At 44.6% G+C, this 24,846-nt stretch overlaps 1 protein-coding gene across 3 annotated transcripts in view; it reads left to right on the top strand.

Moving 5' to 3' along the window:
* The window catches only part of SLC25A21 (solute carrier family 25 member 21), a 651,666-nt gene that overhangs the window by 371,778 nt on the left and 255,042 nt on the right, over nt 1-24,846 (top strand). The gene's annotated exons all lie outside the window — the stretch shown is intronic.

Raw genomic sequence — 24,846 nt, forward strand, 5'->3', positions numbered from 1 at the left:
TTGTGAAAGTTATAGAGTCCACAAGCTATGGTGCCAATATCTGAAAATTGATCACACCTGAAGTACTGACGGCCTATTTCCTTTTTTTTTTTTTTTCCACAAAATTGTCATATTATCAGGTTATTTCTCACACACAGCATATGCATACCACAAATTACACCCCAAAACACATTCTGCTATTACTCCCGAGTACGGCGTTACCACATGTGTGAGACTTTTACACAGCGTGGCCACATACAGAGGCCCAACATGCAGGGAGCGCCATCAGGCGTTCTGGAGCACCCAGGCCAATTCTGACATTTCTCTCCTACATGTAAAAACCATCATTTATTTGCTAGAAAATTACAGAGAACCCCAAAACATTATATATATATTTTTTTTTAGCAAAGACCCTGGAGTATACAATGGTGGTCGTTGCAAATTTTTATCTCACACGGTATTTGCACAGCAATTTTTCAAACGCGTTTTTTTGGGGGAAAAAACAGTTTTGTGCTTAAAAAACAAACAAAAAAAACAGTAAAGTTAGCCCAATGTTTGCATAAAGTGAAAGATGAAGTTATGCTGAGTAAATAGATATCAAACATGTCACTCTTCAAAATTGCACATGCCCGTGGAATGGCGCCAAACGTCGCTACTTAAAAAATCCCCATAGGCGACGCTTTAAATTTTTTTTTACTGTTTACATGTTTTGCGTTGCAGAAGAGGTCTAGGACTAGAATTATTGCTCTCGCTCTAACATTCTCAGCGATACCTCACATGTGTGGCACATGCGAGCACATGGGGACATGGGCGCTTTAATTTTTATTTTATTTTTTTATTGTTCATTTTACTTTATTTATTTTAGTTTGACATTTTTTTCCCCAAAAATATATATTTTTTTTAATACAAACGTTTTTATTGGATGAGAAACAAGATACACAGTGGTGCACATATACACAGCTTGCAGTAGCATTGTACAGTGTTACAGTAAAGCTCAGATGAAATAATGAGGAACAATATCCAGAGAAAACAAACAACACAAAAAAAAAATAGAACAGCGCTATAGAGCTAGTGAAACGTAAAATTTCATCAGAGAGATCGTGTGTAACCGTTCTAGAAGTACCATGCTAAGACACTTATGCCCCGTACACACGAGCGGACTTTTCGACATCCAAACTCCGACGGACTGAGTCCGGCGGACTATCCGCTCGTGTGTGGGCTGCAACGGACTTTAGCTTCGCAAAAGTCTGACGGACTTTAGAAATGAAGCATGCTTCAAATTTTCCCGACGGAACTCCGCCGGACCCAGGTCCGATGTAGAAGTCCGCTCGTCTGTATGCTGTTCCGACAGTCCTAAAACGACGCATGCTCTGAAGCAAGTACGAGACGGAAGTGCTCGGTCTTGTAAAACTCCAGTTCGTATTGGAAGTAGCACATTCGTCATGCTGCAAATTCTGTGCTCGTTTAAATGTATAGCGCATCTTCTTTATAATGCTAGAAGAACGAAGCCTTTTGATTTATAATGCTAGAAGAACGAAGTTGCTTTGCTGCTCATATTCACTCACAGAGTTCTCACCAAACACATTTCTGTTTTATTTCTCCTCATCTCATGAATGATCTTGTTTTTATTTTAAAGCCCCATCTGAATTTTTTTTTTTTTTTTTTTTTTTTTTTTTACTAATTTTTTTTACTCCATATTTTTGGTACAATTCTTTACCATGTTTTTCTTGTGATCTCCATATTTAATTATTCTGTCAATTAAAACCCCCCCAAAAAAAAAAGTTGTTAACTTGACCGAATAATTAAATATGGAGATCACAAGAATAAAAATGTTCATGATTTCACCCAAAAATATTGATCAAAAAATTACTCCAAAAAAAAATAAAAAAAAATGAAAAAATGTTGGTGACTAATTTTTGGCCTACATATTTTTGGTACAATTCTTGACCATTTATTTTTTATTGTGATCTCCATATTTAATTGTTCCGTCAAGTTAAAACCAAAAACGTTATTTTTTTTTTTTTTTTTTCATTACCACAATAACCTTTTTATTTTTATTCTGGTGACAAGTTACCACAATAACATTTTTATTTTGTTTATAACCTCAAGGAGGTTAGTGTCCCTTGTTAATTTCACATTGTCTTTTATAGAAAGGTATTTGACCAAAAAACACATAGGCAATTATATTTTCAAACAAAAATATCCATTTATTCTGGTTCTACAAACAAAAAAATGAAGGCAACACTGGAGAAAATTGTGACATTTCTGTAGCCTTTTGGCCCCAGGGCAAACGTGAAACTATGTGGACAAGAAAATTCAAATTTTACAAAATCAAATATGGTCCCAGAATCCCAGACATCAAGAGCAGCATCAGATGGTATATATGTCCCCAGGCTGTGGTTGGTCGGACCAGAGTGAAGCCAGGTCATCACCTTCTTCTCTTCGCTCCACCCTTCACTGCACCCTTCCCTGCAGACTTCCCTGTAGCCTTCCTGGGAGGCTGTGTCTCCGATGGTGGACTCGTGGCAGGAGGAGGAGGAGGAGGAGGAACAGGAGGAATTTGCTCCACAATAGTACTGTTGGCTGATAAATCTCCACTGAACCCCTTCTGTAAGGACAGGAAAATCAGCCTTTCGCAGTGGAGACGTTGGCCCATCTCTAGTTGCTGGAGCCGGCTGGCAATGTAGCAGCCGTAGGCCTCTTCTGCGTCAGGGGGGCTGTTTAAAACATTAGTCGCCTCTCTAATGAGTCGCAGGGATTCCTCCTGTGCCTGTGTATTTTTTTTGGCCCTTTTGGATGGAAGACGGAGGGGAGGCACTTGAGAAGTCGTCATCCTTCTACTAGGCCCGGCCACCTCCTGCCTGACAGAGGGCATGGACTCCTCCTGGCTGAGAGTGGGCATAGCTTCCTCCTGCCTGCCACTTTCCTCACCTTCCTCCTGGCTGAGCTCCTCCTGTGTATAAAAAAGGGACATTGTTTTAGTTTTTTGTTCATCAATCCTAAACATTTTTCAGCTCCTGACTTCAAAATTCGGTTAATACATATAAAAGAGTATCATTATGACACCACTATTTCTTGTTTCTGCTGGTGACAAACATTTGTGGCCACTACTGTAAATTGATATGTCCAAATTTTAACTATTTTTTAACATCAATAATAGCGTACAAATTCGAATAACATCTAGTTAACATCATTAATATTCTGAATCTCACTATTTTTGATAAAAAAATACCTGGCTCCAGCTGGGTGCATCCGCTTCCTCCAGGATGGAAGGCTCATCAGCCTCTGCTGAGGTGGAGGGAATGCTGCAGGGAAGGGTGGAGGGAAGGGTGGAGGGAAGAGTAGAAAGCGACTCCCTGGGTTTATATCGGTCGTCCAGGAACCGTAGCTTTTCAAAGTACCACAGCCTGGGAACATACACATCACCTGGTGCTGCTCCTGATGTTTTGGATTGTTGTATTTTCCTCTTTTCCTTTCGGAACATATTTTGCAATATTTGAATTTTCTTATCCACAAAGTCCACGTCTGCCTCTGGGATCCAAGGCTGCACAAATGTCACAAATCTCTCCAGTGTTGCCCTCCTTACTTGTTTATTAAAATAATCCTTGTTCTTGGTATGCCACAGATTAGACATTTCTTTATACTTGTCTATAAAGAGACTTAAAAATTCTGGATCCCGGAATTTTTGATTCATTTTTCTGCAAGACAATACACAAGCCAAAAAACATAATGTTAGCTCAGACTCTCCTAATCTTAGCCCAAGATAGACTCCAGGATCTGCCACTTATTTGGGGAAATGGTTTAAACTTACCTTCGTTTTTCTTGCTCCCAACTTCTGTTCCTATTTTCGCAAACGAACATACGACATGTGATTTTTGTCGTTATATACAGTGCGTCCGCGTAGAACTACGCCTGCGTTGCCCGCCCCTGACGTTCTTTTAGTCAAGTTCATGGTTTCCCGCCCCTTTCTGCGCACTTAACGTCCGTACGACATGTGCATTTTGGCGTAAGACCCAGTGCGTCCGCGTAGAACTACGCCTGTGTTGCCCGCCCCTGACGTTCTTTTAGTCAAGTTCATGGTTTCCCGCCCTTTCTGCGCACTTATTAACGTACGTGTGATTTTGGCGTAAGACCCAGTGCGTCCGCGTAGAACTACGCCTGCGTTGCCCGCCCCTGACGTTCTTTTAGTCAAGTTCATGGTTTCCCGCCCTTTCTGCGCACTTAACGTCCGTACGACATGTGCATTTTGGCGTAAGACCCAGTGCGTCCGCGTAGAACTACGCCTGCGTTGCCCGCCCCTGACGTTCTTTTAGTCAAGTTCATGGTTTCCCGCCCTTTCTGCGCACTTATTAACGTACGTGTGATTTTGGCGTAAGACCCAGTGCGTCCGCGTAGAACTACGCCTGCGTTGCCCGCCCCTGACGTTCTTTTAGTCAAGTTCATGGTTTCCCGCCCTTTCTGCGCACTTAACGTCCGTACGACATGTGCATTTTGGCGTAAGACCCAGTGCGTCCGCGTAGAACTACGCCTGCGTTGCCCGCCCCTGACGTTCTTTTAGTCAAGTTCATGGTTTCCCGCCCTTTCTGCGCACTTATTAACGTACGTACGACGTGTGATTTTGGCGTAAGACCCAGTGCGTCCGCGTAGAACTACGCCTGCGTTGCCCGCCCATGACGTTCTTTTACAAGAATATTTCCCGCCCCCTTTTCTCAACGGTGCGCAGTAGGAGAAACATGGCGGAAACACAACAGGTGCTTCATATGAACGACTCCAGTAGTCTGGAATCCCCGGAGCCACAAACGTCCCGATCCGGAAAGAGGAGATTTAAGGCCTCAAATATGGCATTTCAAGAAATGGTGGAGATGGTGGGAATCTTGCGAAGTAGGGATTATGATGGCAAGCATGGACCATACACCCATCCGAACTTGCGCAAGGCCAGAATCATGGCCAAAGTAGTAAAGACCCTGCATAAACGTTTTGGGGTACGACGGTCAAAAGACCAATTGAGGAAACGGTGGTCCGACCTGAAATTAAGGGAGCCGGATCAATACAGAAGGATCAAGAAAGTTCTGAAAAAAAGTAAGTACTTGTCGTGTGTTCCTATTTTATGATTATTGCATACAGATCCATATGCTTTACCTTTGTACAATGTAAAAAATTGCTGCTTTCATGTTGGTTACAGTAAAGAATCGTATCGTTTTAACAAACCCTCGTAAATTGTTCGTGGCAAACCTCGTTTATGATACAGGGTTTGAACAGCATTTTTTGGGTGTGTAATTTTTAGGACACAACAAATGATTAGGACATTGTGGTTTAGATGTGTTTCAAAATACAATGACTAGAAAAGAACATTCAGTGTAATTGAAGGAGAGGACACTTGGCAGCTGGGTAAAAACACATCTGCACTCATGAGCAAAGGTGTGGGACACCAGAGAACATTTATTAGGGTAAACCACACGCCACACAGGGTTCCCTGGTATACTTGGGGGGGGTTGGGCATGTGTGAACCTTGGCACAAAAACCTACTTATTAGCTTTTTTGGCAAAGTGAATTGATTTCTCATGTCTTCACATTTTGCATCTCTTCATAAACCGACAATTGTACAACACTTCTAATCAAGGTTTCATCTTCCTAGTTCTGGCCTTAAATATCTGTGTGCTAAAGTATACCTTTTGGTTTGTTAATTTCTCATAGGGGAGAAAAGCCTCACAAAGCAAGATCCCAGGGACCGCCATCCTTGCCAGGAGGAATGTGAGGTTAGCCCCATCCCCCCCGTGGATGTGCATGTGGAGGAAGGAGAGGTGGAAGAAGGAGAGGAGATGGGCACCCCACCAGGTGAGTGTCTGACACCACAGCTTCAGGTAATCGATGTATACCTGCATATTTCCAAACACATGTTTTTACATCTATTTTAGGTGATGTTGTGGTTGTGGAAAGCGACACATTTCCAAGCACCAGTGCCCCCCCCGAGGATGTCGAGGAAGGAGAGGTTGAGGAAGGAGAGGTGGAGGAAGTAGGGGAGCTGGGCACCCCACCAGGTGAGTGTCTGACACCCCAGCTTGTTGAAATCCATGTATGACTGCCTAATTTTTGACCCAATTTTTCACATCTATTGTAGGTGATGTTCTGTTTGTGGAAAGGGCCCCATTTTCCAGTGACAGCGCACAAAGGCTGATTGGCCAGATAATGGGCTGGAATGGGGAACTAGATGACATGCGAACTAGCCTGGATCTCATGAAGACTCAGATTGACAATATGCAGCTGGAAATGAAGAACATGATCGATATTTTGGGGAGAATATAATCCGTTTCTCCAGAATATCGATCATGTTCTTCATTTCCCTTGTTTTAAAGCAAAGATTGTTTTACTTCACCAATTTTTACGATTGTGGCTGATTGTTCTTTTATACATTTTTCATATTTTTACTAGAAAAATAAAAACCACCAAAAAAATAAAAAAAATATTTAAAAAATTGAAAAAAAAGGAAACCAAAAAATGTTTGGCAAAGAAAGTTAAATAAACCCCCCAAAAATTTTACATCACTAAATATTCAATGGCACATGTGAATGTGGCCAAATTAAAATTTTGAAGAATCAAGAATGTGTGGCGTATTCTTTCAATGCTTAATACCAGTTTGGGAAAAGGGATTTTGTGTATACAGTGACAATGGGCCTTATTGAATTTAATGAAAATACACTTGGCACTACAAGTACACTAGGATAACATAGGAGACAGCACAAACCAAAAGCAAGCAAGAAAACACATTTCAGATTTGAGGTTATTTTATTATTTTCCTCTTTTTTAAAATTAAATATTGGGGGGCATTGCAATGGCCCCCCTACCATTAAAATAAGTGACATATCTCTCACGCACTTCCCGTGCACTTTGGGGGGCCAAGCCAGTACGGCCAGTATCCAGGCCTGTCATAGATTCTGGCCCAACTCCAGCCTCCGGCATTATTCCTGAGAAATATGTCGTTGAATTTTTGTGCAAAAAGTTGTGCAAAATGCAGCACGTAAGGATGACATGGTTCAGTTTGTATTCCGCTAGGTTGATATCCGTCAGAAATACACGGAACCGGCTGGCCATTATGCCAAAAGCATTTTCCACCACTCTTCTTGCTCTGGCCAGCCGGTAGTTGTAAACCCTCCTCTCCGGGGTGAGGGCTCTTTGGGGGAATGGCCGCATTATGTGGTTGTGCAGAGCAAAAGCCTCATCCGCAATGAATACAAAGGGTAGTTCCTCCACATTCTCCGAATCAGGTGGCAAGCCCAGGCCACCTGTCTGTAGACGGCGGTAGAACTCCGTCTCGGCGAAGACTCCTCCATCCGACATGCGGCCATTCTTCCCCACGTCCACATAGAGAAATTCATACTGTGCCGACACCACCGCCATTAACACAATACTGTGAAACCCCTTGTAATTAAAAAAGTATGACCCCGAATGGGGTGGTGGCACAATGTGGACGTGCTTCCCATCTATGGCACCACCGCAGTTAGGAAAGTCCCACCGGGTGGCAAAATGGGATGCCACAGTCTGCCATTCCTGTGGCGATGAAGGAAACTGGGGAGGCAAAAAGCAGAAAAAAAACAAAATAAGTACTTTGGCACATTAAACATTGTACATTACAACACAAACTTTATTTCACGCTTCTGCCTAGTCACATGACACCGATCGTCTGCTCCCTGTCATTGGGAGCAGTGATCAGGGTCATGTCACTGCTAGCCCATCCCCCAGACAGTTAAGAAAAACACTCACCCAGAACACACTTTAAACCATTCCTTGGCCCCCTTGTGCTTAATAAAACACCTTCACTGCATGTGACATTTTTACAGTAATCAAGACAATTTTTGACAGCATTGATCACTGTATTAATGACAATGGTCACAAAAATGTATGGAAATTGGCCAATGTGTCCGCCATAATGTGGCAGTCACCAGAAAAAAAAAAAAAACCAACAAAAAAAAAAAACGTTATCAACGCCATTACTATTTTCAAAAATGGCAACATTTTAAAAATGCCAGCAAAATAGACCATATTTACTAAACGATAGAACTTGAAAAAAAAAAAAAACAAGAAACACTTAAATTGAGTTTCATTTTAACACATTTTTGTGTACTAAAAGACTACGTATCAGCATCAAATGAGGTCCCCAAAAATCATGGTGAGATATTTTAGTGACTATCTTTCTTTAGAGCGAAAAGAGAGAAAAAAAAGCATATTTAGAAAAATGCATTTTGTGTTTGTTGGTGGTTAATCACCAAAACTAAAAAAGCAGAGGTGATCAAAGACAACCAAATACAAAATCGCTTTGTGCTAATAAAATGAAGATAATTTACTAGGAGGAGCCATGTTACAAGGACGCACAATTGTCAATTCAAACAACGCACTGCCAAATCACCCAAAAAAGTGATGAAGGTCAGGAAGGGGGGGAAAATCATTCCAGGGTTGAAGTGTGTTAAAAATACAAGATATAATTCAACATTAATTTAAGGACACACAGACTCGTTGGAATTATATTAAGTGTGTGTGTGGGGGGGATCCAGTTAAAGGACACACAGACCATTTGGGATACTATTAAATTAAGGGGGGGGGGGGGGATTCAGTTAAGGGGACACAGACCATTTGGAATAAGCTTTAAAATGTTTGGTTTTAGGATAAAGCAATAGAATGGAGCTGACAAAAGACATTTTAAGTGACTAGACTAGGTGGATATGGGCCTACCATAGCATGTTGGTGAGGTTTAATGAAGGCAAATATGCATGAAAAAGAAAAAAGGAGCATTAAAAGATTGCAGCATGCATGAGGACAAAGGGGACATTCACAGCATATTGCAATCATGGTAATTAGAGATTGAGGAAAGAAATACAAGGCATTAGCAAACATTAAAGACAATAAAATGTGATGTTAACTGCGAAATCTTACCTTAATATAGTCCTCCTGCAGGACCTGTATAATGGCAGAACAGGTCTCTGGGATAATGATCCCCAGAGCCTGGGGGGAGATGCCTGTCGAGAACTTCAAGTCCTGAAGGCTTCTCCCTGTCGCCAAGTAGCGCAACGTGGCGACGAGCCTCTGCTCCGGAGTGATGGCTTGCCGCATGCAGGTATCCTGCCTGCTGATATAAGGGGTCAGCAAAGCCAGCAGACGGTGAAAAACGGGGTCCGTCATCCGGAGATAATTCCTGAAATCATCAGGATTATTCTCCCGGATCTCACGAAGCAAAGGCATGTGCGAGAACTGGTCACGCTGGAGCAACCAATTCTTCGTCCATGAACTCCTCAACACCCCGTCCAAGGACTGCTCTTGGGTTGCAGAATGAACTACAACACCAAGCGCAAGCAAAGCACGAACTCGACGACGAGTACGTACACGCAACATGGCTTCAAAACGGTCGGATTGTCAGAGCGAACTTAACAGACGTCACTGAAGAACAGCAAGGCCTGTGAAGAGCGACCTGAAAGTCAGCGAGCGCAGTTAGATCGCACTGCAAAATACAGACACGAACTGACTACACGCACTAAAAAACAGATACAAACCTCACAAGCACAAACTGAAAAGCAGTGAAAAACGTTCTGAAAAATACGAGTCTGAAAACCGCGAATCGTCTCTCACCAAACTTCTACTAACACGAGATAAACACGAAATTAGCAGAAGGAGCCCAAAGGGTGGCGCACTTGCTATTGAACTTCCGTTTTATAGTCTCGTCGGACCTGGTGTACGTCACAGCGGACCAGACGGGCGGACTTTAGTGTGATCGTGTGTAGGCAAGTCCGTTGCGTCGGAACTCTGTCGGAACTCCGGCGGAACTCCGGCGGAACTCCTTTGGGAACTCCTTCGGAATTAAGTCCGCTCGTGTGTACGGGGCATTAGGGTGACTGTGTAGGTTAAGGTAAAATAAACTAACTTTACAATAATAACAACAACTGACCGTAGCAGAGAAAAGAAAAAAAAATCCCTTCTTTCATAAACTTCAGCCCCATAACGACTGGTATATGACCAATCTCAAAAAATAGAGGAAGTGCGGAGATTTGGTGGACTAGGTAACCAGGTCAGGGTCTGTAAGACTGCTATGTCCCAAGAACAAGGCCCAGTGCCATCTCCCCTCAGAGATCCACCTGCGGGGGAAGGGGAGGGAGTACCAACCCCTCCGCCCCCAATCCGATCGGCCATGTGGCCCACTTGGCAGTGTGAATGTGCATAGAGTCCAGTAGCGTATGGTGGATCCGTTCCATAAGACGGATAGACTCCATCCTTCGAATTACCTGAGACCAGGGAACCGAGGGTGAGCGCCAATGTAACGCCACCGCCCATTGAATGGCGCTAAATAGGGTATTAATCAATCTCTGGGAGGATCTGGTAGTCCCCGGGAGGGAGGCAAAAAGTAGACAGTGCGCAGCCGTCAATTCAACGTTAGCCCCCACGATGGTGGTAACTAAGGTCGAGGCTCGATCCCAGACAGGTTGAAGTAGGGGACAGCTCCAGAATGTATGGAGTAGTGTGCCAGGCTCCGGGCAACCCCTAAAGCACCCGCCAGAGACCGAAGGAAAAAATGTATGTACCCTCTCTGGGGTGAGGTACCAACGTGTGTGTAATTTCACTACCGTGTCCTTAATAGCCATGGAACGGGAACATCTATGCATATTCCGGAGCATGTCCTGCCAATCCTCTTGAGAGAATTCGGTGGACAGGTCTGCTTCCCACAATCCCATGGCTCTAGATTTCTCAGGCAACTGAGCTTCTAACAGGAGCTTATATATCGTAGAAATAGTGCCTCTATCTCTGGAGTGTCGATAACACAGTGATTCAAATTGCACCCCAGAGGGGTCACTAGCTACACAATAGTGAGTTTGGAAAAAATGGCGAATCTGTAGGTATTTAAAGAATTCCCCCCTCGGGATCTCGTGACTCCTCTGGAGCTGCAAAAAGGATGTAAAGCGTGGGCTATCATTGCAGAGAGCTCGGAGGGTGACCAGCGACTTCCGAATCCACCAGCTAAAAGAGCCGGGGGACTCGAATGCCAAGGGGAATCTCCTATCTCCCAGAAAGGAGGCCAACCGGGGTCTGCGTGGTAGCAATCTGAATTTAGAGTGATATAGTGACCACAGATAAAGGGAGCGGCTGACTATAGTGTTTAGGGGGGCTAGGACCCCTGGTCTCATCTCCCCCTGCCACAGGATACCCGGGAGAAAATACGGGCGTATGGACTGGGTTTCAAAAATCAGCCATGGCACCCCACAATTAGTAGCGTGCCATTGGGCCGTTTGGGCCAACCTAGCTGCCAGGTAATATAACCAGATATCTGGTAAACCCAGTCCCCCCTGGGGCAGGGGTCGATGTAACAGAAGTTTCCCAAACCTGGGCCTCTTATTCTGCCATATAAAAGCATTAATGTCGCGTTGCAACAATGCGAGAGCTCGGCGTGGGACATACAGGGGGAGGGCCCTAAAAAAATAAAGTAATTTGGGCAGAATAGACATCTTAACAGCGACCACTCTCCCCATCAAGGGGATATGATAAGTGGACCACAGTTTCAGCCATCTCTTAACAGCCGAAAAGGCCACAGGAAAATTAGCATTATAGGTGTCCGATAGAGTGGTGGCAAGATGAATCCCGAGATAATTCAGTGTATGTTTGGATACTAGGAGACCAAATGTGTTTTGGAGATGTAGGACGTCGGGGGGGGGGGGGGGGTGAAATTAACAGGGAGGGCCGAACACTTGGATAGGTTCACTGCCAACCCTGAAAGTTTCCGAAATGAGTCCAAGGTTTCAATGAGGTTGGGTAGCGACCAAAAATATATTTTTGATCACTTTTATTCCTATTACAAGAAATGTAAACATCCCTTGTAATAGGAATATGGGGTGACAGGTCCTCTTTACAGTGAAATCTGGGGGGTCAATATGACCCCACATCTCACCTCTAGGCTGGGAAGCCTGAAATAAAAAATAAAAAAAAGATTCTGGCTTTGATCGTACTGGCGAGTTGGTAGAAGCACCGGAGGGCGGTGAGGGGTGGGGGGCGTCTATGGCTGGGTATTTCAGGGTATCACCGAGTATGGCTGGGTATCTCCGAGTATGGCTGGGTATGGCAATTTATGGCAGGGTATTACAGAGTATTGGCGGGGTATTGGCGGGGTACTACAGAGTAATAGCAGGGTACTGCAGAGTATTGGGGGGTACTACAGAGTAATGGCAGGGTACTGCAGAGTATTGGGGGTACTGCAGAGTAATGGGGGTTACTGCAGAGTAATGGGGGGTACTGCAGAGTAATGGCAGGGTACTGCAGAGTAATGGGGGGTACTGCAGAGTAATGGCAGGGTACTGCAGAGTAAAGGGGGGTACTGCAGAGTAATGGCAGGGTACTGCAGAGTAATGGCAGGGTACTGCACTGCAGAGTAATGGCGGGGTACTGCAGAGTAATGGCGGGGTACTGCAGAGTAATGGCAGGGTACTGCAGAGTATGCACTGGTATTGCAGAGTATTGGCAGGGAATTGAGGGGTTAAATTCGGTGAGCAGCGATGTGGGCACTGCAGATGCAGCCCACATAGCTGCTGACACCGATCTCTTTCCCCTCCGCTGTACCGATCGGTACAGAGAGGGGAGGGAGGAACCGGCGTCATAACATGACGCCGGTTTGTTTACAAGTGATCACTCCGTCATTTGACGGAGCGATCACGTGGTAAACGGCCGCTATGAGCGGCCGTTTACCGTGATCCGTGATACAGGACCCGGCGGTCACGGATGCTCTCGAGTGCGCGCCCCAGGGGGCGCGCGAGAGCAGAATTCTGGGAGGCCGTTAATTAACGGCCTCTCAGAGTTAAACAACTGCCCTGAAGCCGTTAATCGGCAATGGGCAGTTGTTAAGTGGTTAAAGCTAGATCACTAGCTATATAGGTGAGGTGAATATTGTGGTGTATACTGCAGTCAGGGCACAGACAACAACCACTACACAGCAGCAAGATAGGAAATCAGCCAAAAACGATTGGTGTGTAACTGTGTTGAAGGTACACAGAACACCCACTGCTTCAGATGCTAACTAACACACTACACGAGGCCGCCTCAAAGACGGCCTTATATAGTGTGGGGCGTGCACTACACAGCCTGAGCTATGATTGGCCACAGGCAGGATGCCTGTGGCCAATCATGGCTCTCCTCGCTGCCGGCGCTGCGATTGGCCAAGCATGCGGGGTCACAGTGCATGCTTGGCCAATCATGGGGCAGCAATGCACTGCGCCAACGCAGTGCATTATGGTCCGCGCGCGCGTCACTCGAATTTTGACGCGAACGGCCCAAACGTTCGGAATTCGCCGAACGGCCGAACAGCCAATGTTCGAGTCGAACGTACGTTCGACTCGAACACGAAGCTCATCCCTATTCAGTACATACATTTGCAAAATGTGCATTAAGTGCATGTAAGATGGAATGAGGATATCGCCTTAGGGCGCATTGTGCTGCAGGCAGCAGTATAAGTCCTCAGGTCTGGGGGTTACCCTACGGGTTGTGTCTCCCTCCCCTCAAGTAGCATTGCTATGGGACATCCCACCAAGTAATTACTTGAGACTCTGTGTCCTATGATGTACGATAAAGAAAATAGGATTTTTAAAACAGCTTACCTGTAAAATCCTTTTCTTGGTGTACATCATAGGACACAGGGCTTCCGCCCCTCTGTTTTATGGGGTGAGAGTATATTGCCTGGCTACAAAAACTGAGTGCTCCTGGAAGGAGGAGGGGTTATATAGGGGAGTCAACTTCCTGTATTGGTTATACCAGTGTCAACACCTGAATGTAGGCCTATAACCCACCAAGTAATTACTTGAGACTCTGTGTCCTATGATGTACTCCAAGAAAAGGATTTTACAGGTAAGCTGTTTTAAAAATCCTATTTTTTGGACCCCAGAAACACATCCGATACTCTTTAAATTGTCACCCTGGCTTTTATTGGAATAAAGTGTATCTAGAATTCTTAGCAGTGGTGTGTCACTTCAGTTTCTATTTTTGTTATATTACATTACAAGCCAAGGAGACTATGGAGATCCCCTGGGGTGTGGAAGCTTCTTGCCCGGGAACCAGATTATTCGCATCAACATCAATACTTTAAGATAGCAATATCAGTGAGAGAACTTTACACGTCCAGGGCATTTTTCCACTTTCCTCAGTCTACAGTATGTTATATGGCAGGGATCAGCGGAGTGTCTGTGCATTATGGGATCTTGTTTTAAGATGGCAGCATGGGAGCAGATTGGCAAAGAGGAACTTTGGCTGCAAGGAAGACAATGTTTGACTCCATTATTTCGTAATTATATATACCTGTATATTTTTTTCACACGGACAATTATTAGGGGTATCAAATGTAATCTTAGTTAGGTAGGGTGAAATTCCACTCAAATCCATCAGAGTTATTCCGACGGATTAATTCCGGACGAGGTCCGGAAGTGATGTTGCATACACACGGTCGGACCAAGTTGTCGGAATTTCGGGTTGCCAAGAACGCAGTGACGTAAGCCGCGTACAACGGGACTAGAAAAGGGAAGTTCAGCACCACGTCCGGCACTCTTTGGGCTCCTTCTGCTGATCTTGTGTGTATCGCGTGTTAGTAGAAGTTTGGTGAGAGACGATTCGCGCTTTTAAGATTTGTGATTGTTCGCTACTGCTCTTCAGTTTCTGCTTGTCTTTGCGTATCTGATAATCAGTGCGTGTAGTCAGTAAGTATTTGTTTCTCATTGTGGACTATATCTTGGTATAGTACGCTTTGATTTGCATTGCTTATTGTCTGCTTGCTTCTGCTATTCAGGTCGGCATTGCTGTTTATCAGTGCTTTCTGTTGTCCGTTCTGACCAGCCGACTATTTTCAAACCATGTTTCATCTACGTACTCATTGTAGAGTTTGTGCTGTGCAGGGGCTTCGTGTTGGGGTTCTTACTTTGACAAAAGCCTGGTCCATGAACAGGGAGGGGAGGCGTTTGTGGACCAAGAATTGGTTGCGCCAGCGTGACCAGTTCTCGCACATGTCTTTGCTCCGTGAGATCCGCAAGAATAATCCTGATGATTTCAGGAATTATCTCTGGATGACGGACCCCGTTTTTCACCATCTGCTGGCTTTGCTGACCCCTTATATCAGCAGGCAGGATACCTGCATGCGGCAAGCTATCACTCCGGAGCAGAGGCTCATCGCCACATTGCGCTACTTGGCGACAAGGAGAAGCCTTCAGGACCTCAAGTTCTCTACAGGCATCTCCCCCCAGGCTCCGGGGATCATTATTCCAGAGACCTGTTCTGCCATCATTCAGGTCCTGCAGAAGGACTATATGAAGGTAAGTTTGATCCTTTAACATCACATTCTATGTATTTAATGATTGCTAATGTCTTGCATTTCTTTCCTCATTCCCTAATTACCATCATTGCAATATGCTCTAATTCATATGCTCTGCTCCTTTGTCCTCATGCATATTTGCCTCACTAAATTCCCCACCATGCTCTTCTTGGCCCATAAAACTATAGTCTAGTCACTTACCAATGTCTTTTGTCAGCTCCATAGTATTGCTTTACCATAAACACCCCCTAAAATGTCTACAAATGTGATGTATGTGCTTCAATTCATGCAGAGTGACATTTTTTTTTTTGGTTGTGCCAAACTCATTAGGAACCCCCCTCCCCCCAACTGCTAGCTCAGCTGCTAGCAATCCTCTATCTGCTGACTTTACCAAACCCAATACATACTATATCTACCTTTTTGATGGTCACATTTATGGACAAATTCACCAAAGCATGTAATGCAAGGGCCTGCCTCAATACTTTCAAATGCTATCATTTTTTTGGGTTTTTCCCCTATTATTATCTTGATATGTAATAGCAGAATGTCAAAATGTGCTTCCATTGATGACTCTGATAAGGGGACCTTATAGTTTAGGCTTTAAATACTCAGTTCCCAAAATGTTATACTGATCTTCGCCAAAAATGTTGGTGTCTAATCTGCTTGCAATGTTGATTTCAACACCACAGGAATGGCAGACTGTGGCCTCCCACTTTGCCAGTCATTGGGACTTTCCCAATTGTGGAGGTGCAATTGATGGGAAATACGTCCGCATCATTCCACCCCCCAACTCGGGGTCGTACTATTTTAACTACAAGGGGTTTAATAGTATCGTGGTGTTGGCGGTGGTGTCTGCGACCTATGACTTCTTGTATGTGGACGTGGGGCAAAATGGCCGGATGTCGGATGGTGGAGTGTTCGCATGGCCGGAGTTCTACTGGCATCTCCAGAGTGGCAGTCTGGGCTTGCCACCCCCAGAGGAGAATCAGGAAGGACTCCCGTTCGTCTTTGTCGCGGATGAGGCGTTTGCCCTGGCAAACCATCTGATACGGCCTTTCCCGATGAGGACCCTCACCCCGGACCAGAGGATTTTTAATTTCCGGCTGTCCAGAGCCCGAAGAGTGGTGGTGAACACCTTTGGAATACTGGCCAGCCGGTTCCGCCTTTTTTTAACACCTATCCACATGGTGGAATACAAAATCAATCACATTGTGCTGGCCTGCTGTGTTCTTCACAATTTCCTAAAAAGACATTCTGCAAACTATGCGGTCTCAGTTGTCCAAGAAGCAGACTTGCTTGAAAATGAGAACCTCACGGGCCTTGAAGCTGCTCGTCCTGGCTTGCCCCCCCAAAGCGTGAGGTCAGAACCCAATACATGGACTACTTTGTGGGTAGGGGATCCATTGATATGCCAGATAATGTCTGAGAGGCATATTTGGGAATACATTTTTCATAGAAACTGCAATCTTTGTTTTCATTTACTGCTTGGCTTGGTTTTAGGCGTCTCCTAGGTAAATTTATGTTTTTTCTTGTGCCTTTTTCCAACAACAGTGCAAACCCAAGTTCTGAGCGAGATGAGGGGACAGTCTCTTCTTCAGATAATCTTATTATCTTGTGGGTCTGCTACACACACACACACCTTGTTTTTGTTAACTAATGTATGTAGTGCATTACTGACCAAAATCTTGCTCATTTTCAGCACCATGGCAGGAAAATGGCATGATTGTGAAAATTAACACATCACTGTGGGTGTTATTTACTAAAGGCACATCCACTATGCACTACAAGTGCACTGCAAAAGTGCACCTGAAACTGCACTTGGAGTGCAAAGGGGAGTTACCTTTAGTAAATAACACCCATTGTCACCGAAAACAACAATTTTACTCCAAATACATCTTTTCGCAATGAAAAAGGAAGCCACACATTGTTGATAATTTAACTTTTTAATCAAAGCACATTCACATGTGCATTTAGAAAAGGGTTTTACAACAAACCAACAAATTGGATGTATCAAAAACATTATTTCAGGTAATTTTTTTTTACTTGTTTTTGTGTAAACAGGCGTGTATCAAAGCATAACATGCAGAACACAGGAACTTACAAAGTTCAACTTTGAAAAGTGAAGACAATATCAGACATGAGTATGTACAAACTGGGCTGATATTGCCTTCATCACATGGGGTGTCACCCCTGCAAAAGCCAAATTTGGAAGATGCACACAGTGTGTCAACATGTGCTATCTCCCATCATGGGGGATCAATGTACATGTTTTGGGGCTGCAACCCCTTCATCTCAGCCACTTTCCACAAAACACGTACATTGATCCCCCATGATGGGAGATAGTGCATGTTGACACACTGTGTGCATCTTCCAAATTTGGATTTTTATAAAATACAAAAGTTGTGGTTTAAAAGCAAAAATATAAAACCCTAGCTAGTTTGGGCTGTTTCACACTCTCCCCAAAACATCAATGATGTTCTTCATTTTATTTTTACCATCATTGATGTTTTGCTGTATTTTTTCTAAATCCCGATTGCACCCCATTATCTCCCCAATCAGGATCTGGGCACTGTCACTGGTAAAATGGGATTCTTCTTCCACATCACCTACAAAACAAAGCACAAAATCACACCAAGTATTATAAATATGGTGACATACATTGATGAGCTTACCGGAAGCTGTGTTCTCCGACACTCACCTGTTGTGGTGACAATTTGTCCAACTTCAACGATCTCTCCTTCCTCATCCTCCTCCTCCTGCTCCTCTGCTTCTGGTTTTGGAATTTTGCCTTCTTTGGGAGGGGTGTGGTCCCTGGTGTCCTCAGACTTCCCGAGTCTTCTCTCCCCTATGAGAATGTTAAAAAGAAATAATTAGCACACAGAGGGCAGAAATAGGAATATGAAACATTGCTTGGAAGTGTTGTACAATTGTGTTTTTTGGCCGAGTTCAACGGTGAGAACATTATTGTGGACACTTTGTTAAGCTGGAATACTTACCTGCAGAACGATGTTTCTTACGAACGAATGAAACCATGAACTTGAAAGTGGCCATTTTAAACTGCACAACATGAAATCAAAGCACCTGGAGCAGTGTGCAAGCAAGAATAATCATATGAACACACGACAAATACTTACTTTTTTGAAGAACACGCTTGATCCTTAGGTACTGCTCGTGCTCCCTCAGTTTCAGGTCTGACCAGCGTTTTCTCAGTTGATCCTTGGATCGGTGTACCCCAAAATTCTTCTGAAGACTCTTCACAACTTTAGTCATGATCTTGGCCTTTCTGATATATGGGTTTGGGTAAGGTCCATACTTCCCATCATAGTCGGTCCTGTTCAATATGTCCACCATCTCCAACATCTCTACAAAAGACATATTTGAGGCCTTAAATCTTCTCTTCCTGGATTGGGACGTTTCAGGCTCCGGGCTTTCCTCACCCTCCTCCTCGTTAGTGGAACTCTGATTGCGCACCTGCGTTCTCTCCGCCATGTGCTCTCCCCACTGCACCGAAAACGAAGGGGCGGGGAATAGTCTAGAAAGAACGTCAGGGGCGGGCGGAGTTTCACGCATGCGCACTGTATATAAAACGCAACACGCATGTGTCATCCGTACGATCTGTGAGCAGAGTGATGAGCTGACGCGACGATCGTGCAAACGGAGGTAACATTTTGAACTTGGTACATCACTAGACTAGACTGCTTCTATCTAGGCCGATGTTGGGACAAGATTAGGAGGGTTTATCATGGCATTATTAGTATTTTAGGGTTTGTCTTGTGTTGTGTCTTGCAGACAAGATGGATCCCTTCCAAAACCCCAATTTCATGGGGCTATTCCTGGAAGTGTACAGGGAGCTGCCCTGCCTGTGGCAGATCAATAACCCATTTTATCACGCCCGAAGAAAGAGGAACGCAGCGCTGGAGAAACGTTTTTTTTTGGTGCGGCTCATGGTCCCCACGGCAGACATGGCCTATTTGAAGAGGAAAATTGGTGTCATGAAGAGTACATATCTCACGGAGAGAAAGAAGCACCTGGAGTCCCTGAGATCAGGAGATCCAGATGCCATTTATTACCCCAGGATGGTTTACTTCCAGAGGCTGCATTTCTGGTAGACCAGGGGGAACCCAGGCCACCACTCTCCAGTCTTCCTTCAAGGCTTCCTTCACCCCCAGCTGAGGCTTCCAATGTCCAACCTGGGCCTTCCAGGCAGCAACATGTGGAGGGGCACAGCTTGATACAGGTATTGCATTATTGAACATATTTCTTGTCGTACATTTAATGATGTTAACTAGATGTTCTTATTGATCAGTAAGTTGTGATTTAACAAAGTGGTTTACATATCAATAGACAGTAGTGACCAAAAATGATTGGGACGAGAATGAAAAATGCTGGGCTCAGAATGATAGTCTGTTCTATTTGGTAACATTCAATTTGCAACAGTCATGAGCTAAAAATGGTGTGATTGATGAGCAAAAAACTAAAACGATGTCCCATTTTCATACACAGGAAGACCTCAGCCGAGGGGAGGCTGTGGCAAGTGGCAGCCAGGAGGCCGACCAACACCCTCCTTCTCCTCCTCCTGCCCCAACTACAGGAGCCCAGCCACAGCCTGGAAGGATGCCTGGTGGGAAGTGCCTAAGGAAGACCAGAGAGTGATGGCCTGGGTTCATTCTGGTCTGACAGAAGATGCAGCCTCTTGAAGAACCACGTCCTGGGGACATAGATGGCATCTGCTTTTCCTGATCTCTAGGATTTCTGGACTAGACTTCTCTCCCTGAGATATGTACTCCTCAGGCCACCAATTTTCTTTTTCTAATTAGTTCATGTCTGCCCTGGGGGCCAAAGGCTTCGCCAAATTAACAAGTTTATCCAGCGCTGCCTTCCTCTTTTTAGTTGTTTGAGACCTAAATAAAGTTTTTTTTGGGTTGAAGAAATACTTGTTTATGTGTTTTACTTCAAAAAGGACAGTTTATTTGTGAGTAGGCAGGTGCATTTCAAAAATACAAAGTGAAATGAATAACAAGGGGTACCAACACTAAACAATCTCCTGTAGATTAAAAAAGAAAAACAAAATATAAAAAAGATAATAATGTTTTTTGTGGTAAGTTTACACACAAAACACACCCCAAAAAATGGAAAGATGAGCAAACTGTCAAAAAAGGAGATGTTTATAAAAACAAACAAACACAAAATTCACCCAAAAAACAATAATAAAAAAAAATTGTGTAGATGTGACGATTTCTAAAATTGTATTGCTGAAATGAGTAAAAAAGAGTCAGGAAATACGTTCGGGAGAAGTGTGTGTGACTATGAGCATCAAAAGAAGTTCCTTCTTGCAGCATTGTAAAGAACAAGAGAATGTGCTTCATGAAAGAATTTTTAACATTGCAACGTGACAAATGTGCTATATCGATTACGAGCAGTAGTTTTACCTGAGCGAGCGCTTCCGTGTCCGAATTTGATTGTGAGCATGCGTGGTACCTTGTCCGTTGGAGTAGGCTACACATGATCGGAGTATGTCCGATCGGAGCATTTTGTCGGAAAATTTTACCGGCAAGTTGGAAAAGTTGGTCCGTCGGAATAGTCCGATGCAGACCACACACAGTCGGAATATCCGACAAAACGCTCCGATCGGAAACATTCCGTCGGAATCTCGACCGTGTGTGCAAGGGCTTAGATTATAGAATATAAGACTATATTTAAAACAAAAAAAAGTTTATCAGAAATGGGTTTTAAACTACCAGACAATTTCTTATATCTGTCTGGGATTTTATTAGGGCTCTGGGCTGACCTTCCTGGGTGTGTATACCAACTGTATTCATTATAAGGGGTCCCCAATCTCTCTAGTGCAGAGGTCTCCAAACTGTGGCCTAGGGCTGGATGCGGACCTTCGCTTGCCTTTATTCAGCCCTTGGGGCACTTTTCCTCTCACTGACGGCAACATTGGGGCATACTTATTGTTACTGACACCAACAATGGGGGCACTACTCCTCCCACTGAAACCAATGATGGGGCACTATTCCTCCCACTGACACCAATGATGGGACACTATTCCTCCCACTGACACCAATGATGGGACACTATTCCTCCCACTGATACCAATGATGGGGCACTATTCCTCCAACTGACACCAACGATGGGGGAACTAGTCCTCCCACTGACCCCCAACGCCAAAGATGCACTGTTTACTCTCACTGACGCCAGGAAAATTTCAACTCCCATTGGCCACAGTCCAGCCCCCCTAAAGTCTGAAGGACAGAAAACTGTCCCTTTGTTTCGAAAGTTTGGAGACCCCTGCTCTAGCGGATTGTTTATTGTTATATTATGAAAACCACCGGAAGAGTGGAAGTTTAGTGTGAAAACTAAATTACTAATATTTAAGATAGAAAAGAGCAGAGTTCCTATAGAATATAGAAAGCCAGGGTCTGACTCAGACCACCATTCTCTGCCTATAATTAACAGATTACCGTATATACTCGAGTATAGGCCGACCCGAATATAAGCCGAGGCCCCCAATTTACCCCCAAAAAAACTGGCAAACTTATTGACTCGTGTATAAGCCGAGGGTGAGACATGCCTGTCCATCCCTGTGTGTGTGTCCGTCCATCCCTGTGTGTCCGTCCATCCCTGTGTGTCCGTCCATCCCTGTGTGTCCGTCCATCCATCCCTGTGTGTGTGTGTGTCCATCCATCCATCCATCCCTGTGTGTGTGTGTGTCCATCCATCCATCCATCCCTGTGTGTGTGTGTGTCCATCCATCCATCCATCCCTGTGTGTGTGTGTCTCCATCCATCCATCCATCCCTGTGTGTGTGTGTCTCCATCCATCCATCCCTGTGTGTGTGTGTCTCCATCCATCCATCCATCCCTGTGTGTGTGTGTGTGTGTGTGTGTGTGTGTGTGTGTGTCCAGCCTACCTGTGTCCCGAGCCTGTGTCCCGAGCCTCCGTCCCGTGCCTTGCCTCCTTGCCTCCGTCCCGTGCCGTGCCTTGCCTCCTTGCCTCCGTCCCGTGCCGTGCCTTGCCTCCGTCCCGTGTCGTGCCTTGCCTCCGTCCCGTCCCGTGCCGTGCCTTGCCTTGCCTCCGTCCCGTGCCTTGCCAGGATCGCCGCTCTTCGTCGGCGCCTCGGCGGCCATTCTAAAATTCAAAAGCCGCGCCTCCGCCTTCGCCTGTGATAGGCGGAACACTGAATTTCCCAGCAGCCTGTGTTCCGCCTATCACGGACATCGTCTCATCCTCGTCCGTAGTACGAGGATGAGACGATGTCCGTGATAGGCGGAACACAGGCTGCTGGGAAATTCAGTGTTCCGCCTATCACAGGCGAAGGCGGAGGCGGAGGCGCGGCGTTTGAAGGGTAGAATGTCCGCTGTCTGTCTGCTCGACACGCTGATCGAGCAGGCAGACAGCGATGACTCGAGTATAAGCCGAGGGGGGCACTTTCAGCCTCAAAAAAGAGGCTGAAAATCTCGGCTTATACTCGAGTATATACGGTACTTTTGGGTGGACTGGCCCTTTCAAAGGCGAATGAAAAATTAGCATATACCCAACATTCCTTATAGGAAAAAAAGTACATTTTGGCACACATGTGCCATTTTCAGACCCAGGAACATTTCTGGAGACACATGTAAAACTGGAGTGTCCTTGGAAATCAGCGACAGTTAGCAATTATACCTTCACTTATTACAGTAGATGGTGTGAGCTTCTAAATACAGGGAGGCACTTAGGTCATCAGCATGGAAAATAAACAGAACAACTGTTGACTGAAGATCCCCAGGCACATTAGGTCTGCACTTTGTGTAGAAGTTTTCTTTTTTTCCTGTTTGGTTTGTTTGAGTAAACAGCCCCTACCAGGCCTGAAGAAAATTGGTTCCTTTGCGTGACAGGGCCCTAGGCTGAAACGTGGGAGAAAGGCAAAACACAATGCTCATTGATATTCATGAGGAGTATGGAAGTTTGTGCAGTGCAAGCTGTAGGATCACAGTGAGCAGAAGTTCACCAGTCTCCTTTCACTAAGAGGTTTCCTCACGGCCTTCCTGTCATTTATTTATCCGTCTGTTTAGTGAGATGCTAGCACACAGTGTGACTTACAATTGCCACACAATCGTTTCCATACTGTGATAGTCTCCTTAACATAATTTACTCATTTTGGGAGGATAATGTCCATTTTTCTATTATTGTTGAAATCATTTGATTTATTTTCTTGTTCAGAGCAATTACAGATAATTGTTCTTGCTTGCTGTAGGAATCTAAATCAAGCCATTTCCTCTCTGACAGATTGACTGTGCAGAACAAATAGAAATGCGTTGTATACTAAAGTGGCTCACTAGTTGCCTTCCAGTACTGTAGGCCGGTAGTTTTCTCATACCTCCCAACATTTTACTAACAAATGTATTTAGGCATAGGACACGCCTCCTGCCACCAGGCATGTGCTGGCCATTGGGACTACAGGGAGTTTCCCAGTGGGCCGATGGCTCAGTGGGCCGGTTTCAGTGACAAAGTAATGGCTGCATGGCTCGTCCTCAACTTCATGCAGTGATGTGAGAAAGATGAGAACAATACAGAGGAGAATAAGTGAAATAATAAAAGAGGTTAGTGAGGACTCCTTATGTTATGCTACTTATGTTTTTTTGCACAATAGTATAGCGTATAGTTTTATACAGGCATACCCCACTTTTAAGTACACAATGGGGTTTATTTACTAAAGATAGAAAGTGCAAAATGAGGCTCACTTCTGCATAGAAACCAATGAGCTTCTAACCCCAGCTTGTTCATAGTTTCATAGTTAGTTAGGTTAAATAAAGACACCAGTCCATCCAGTTCAACCCGAGCGAATGTCTATAATTGTCCCTATCCCTGTACATTGCACACTCACATTGTTCCCTACCCTCAAGGAGCCCACAATCCAAGGTCCCCATTCATATACTAGGGCCAATTTTGGACAGAAGCCAATTAACCTACCTGCATGTCTTTGGATTGTGGGAGGAAACCGGAGTACCCGGAGGAAACCCACGCAGGCACAGGGAGAACATGCAAACTCCAGGCAGGTAGTGTCGTGGTTGGGATTTGAATGCTAGAGTGCTAACCACTACACCATTGTGCTGCCCTGTTCAATTAAGCTTTGGTAATAAAACCTGGAAGCTCATTGGTTCCTATGCAGAAGTGAGCCTGATTTTGCACTTTCTAGCTTTAGTAAATAAACCCCATTGTGTACTTAAAAGTGGGGTATGCCTGTATACTGTTTTTGTGCTTGTTTGCAAAATTAAAGTGGGCTGGTCTGGATGAAGTCCAGGGCCAAATTGTTGTCCCAGTCCTGCCCTGCCTGCCACATCCCTCTAAATGAGAATTAACCCCAAAAAAAGGTTAATTAAATCCACAAGGGCTATTTTTTAACACTACTATTCTTTTATACGGGCTTTTGAAATATACAAATGCAGCCATTTAGAAATTGGATGAAAGGTTTAGCACAGGTAAACACTTTTTGAAACATAAAAAGTGCATTTTATATACAACTTTATAGATCAGACCAATATGAGGGACACATGAGGAGAAAAGAAGGACAG

This window comes from Lithobates pipiens, unplaced genomic scaffold, assembly GCF_037356315.1.
Source record: "Lithobates pipiens isolate NorthernLeopardFrog02 unplaced genomic scaffold, aLitPip1_a1.2 Scaffold_30, whole genome shotgun sequence".
Lineage (NCBI taxonomy): Eukaryota > Metazoa > Chordata > Amphibia > Anura > Ranidae > Lithobates > Lithobates pipiens.